Genomic DNA, 2586 nt, shown 5'->3' with positions numbered 1-2586 from the left:
AAAGCATTAATTGTAGGAAAAATTATTTGTTTAACCCCCACTAACAAGAAACCTGGCTAAGCGTTAACTAACAGTTATACTGTCGGTTAAAATTATTTGTGTATGACAAGTGTCAGTATAAATATTAGTTAACGCATAACCAGAACTTTTAATTAAACTTACATTAAACAGATTTTGTTTATTTTATTAAAGTATGGAAACTATGAACATGTCAAATTATCTTATAACATGAATAATTTGGATGCCCTATTACGTATATTTGTATCTACGTGGATATGTACTTATAGTGATTATGTAAGCTTTTAAACATACATACGTATTAACAAGTGTGCATTTAGTAGTGCAACGATTAATTATTATTCGGTTAAAATAACTCCAGAATAAAATGAAAAATAACTTGATCTCAAACAAATTTTTGAAATCTTCTCTAAAGATATTAAAAAATATGCTATAATTATGTGATATTTAAACTTATTTTATAAGATACCTATCAGTGATTTTAATCGAATAATTGAACATCCTAGTGCTCAAATGTATGTTTGTTTGTATGTATGTATGTTGGAAAGTTATGTAAATAGTTGCAGTATTTACATTAAGAATGCTTTTAGCCATATTTAAATTAAACTACTCAAAGAGGCCAACAGTAAAACGAACTCGTATGCTTTATGAGTTTGAGTGTGTGTGTACTTGAGTCTAAGAGGTTCTAGGAAAAAAAAAACTCAAATGTAGTGCTTGGTACACAAGTGAAGGGTTGGATAAATGACAGACTGACTGTGTACAGATTTAATAAAAATCGCATTAAACAATAAAGGATTCAAATATTACATAAGATATAAAACTAGCCTCTAACACGTGTCTAAGAGTTGCGAATGATGCAGTTAGTTCATGAATATTTCTATATGGTAGACAAAATGTACCGTTTTTTAAAACAAAATTGCGTGATTTACAATAAAAATGAACGCTATCGTGAACTAACAAAGTTATTGATTTAAGAACGAATTCGACTACCATGCATTGTATTAAATGAATGAAATTAGTTAGTGTTCAACCGCTAAATCGACATTTGTTTCACCCACTAAATTACAATCCGCCAATAATCGGTTTCAGTAATAATTATTTGCTTTGTAAGGAAAATTCCAGCATTTTTGTTTAAGTATTTTTTAATAATGTAGACTGTCGTTATGATAAATATGGTTAGGTAATCTAATATTAACATATGGCTGTGTAAGTCTCTTTAATTATAGTATTTTTATATAAAATTTGTTATTTTTTTAAACAAACTAGTGTCACATTAAGAAATCTCTAATTTTTAAGATGATGATTAATAACAACATAATCGAAAACTTAAAACATGGAGAATGAGAAAACTTTGGCTAAAGTAAGAGCTTAAGTTTTTCCTTTTGCTCTGTATTCAGTTTTTTTTTTTGTGAACCAAATGAAGCATAAAAATAGTTTATCTTTTCTTAAAGTTGAAAAAGAAACAGATGAAAATCTTTATTTTCTTTCTGCTTTTCATTTGATAATACCATCAGTATTGGAATCAGTTAAAAACCTTTTATCCATTTTCACATACAGATCTTGTTTCCTTTTCTTTTGTAATAAATTGACCAACAAAAATTTATAAAAACGAATGGACGAACAAAGTCTTAAGTTGCCAAACTGTAATATTTCATGAATGCATTCATACATTCAAGGATATAGTGTGTATCTGTGTGTATTTAGACTATAAATACGCGTAGATAAATTCATTGTGTCGGGTTTGGACTGAGTGAGTGAGTATGCGTGTATTTAGAAATACTTTAAAAAAACTAATATAAAAAACTAATGTGCTGTTTTTCTATAGCGAACGAGTACTTTGAGTGGAAATTTAACATGTGTTTTGTTATTGTAACAAAAACAAAATACATATAAAACGTCCACTCAAAACGCTCATTCGCTATAGAAAAACAGCACATAAATAAAAAAATGGAGTAAAAAACACACAGTAAATGTTTATTTTTTCGACTCATAAATTAAGTTTTTAAAGTGTTTGTCTAGAAATCACAACATATTACTAGAGGGCATCAAAATCGAGCAATATAACTTTAGCAGATTTTCTAATTGTTCCATTGAATGATTTAGCATGATTTATCTTTTGATTGATATTAAGGGTGTTTTTTAAGCCCGATAAAACTTGCAAAATGTTTAACTGTCAAACGATATTTTTGATCAGCATACTCTGGCAATTCATCATAAATATATTGACGTTTGAACAACGCTACCAAATTATCTAAATTTACTTTGAAAATCAGTCATCGGTTTGCGCAACTTTTTGTTTTATCGCAAAATTGTATTCGGGGATGAGGCTTTATAGGTTTGTGACTTCATGGGTTTGTTAATAAACAAAATTGCAGCGTATGGTGTGAGAACAATAGATTGTGTTTAGCATGGCTAAAATATATAAAAAAAATATTTTTCTCGAACAACCCTTCCAAAAGTTTGTACTTATGCAAGTATTCAAGCATTATAGTTATTATGTATTAAAGCATTGATTTCAACCAAATCTGTTAAGTATATCGATTACCACAAGTGATAACGACATAGTTG

The sequence above is a fragment of the Calliphora vicina genome, chromosome 1 (assembly GCF_958450345.1).
Source record: "Calliphora vicina chromosome 1, idCalVici1.1, whole genome shotgun sequence".
NCBI classification, from domain to species: Eukaryota; Metazoa; Arthropoda; class Insecta; order Diptera; family Calliphoridae; genus Calliphora; species Calliphora vicina.
This window is presented reverse-complemented; position numbering follows the sequence as displayed.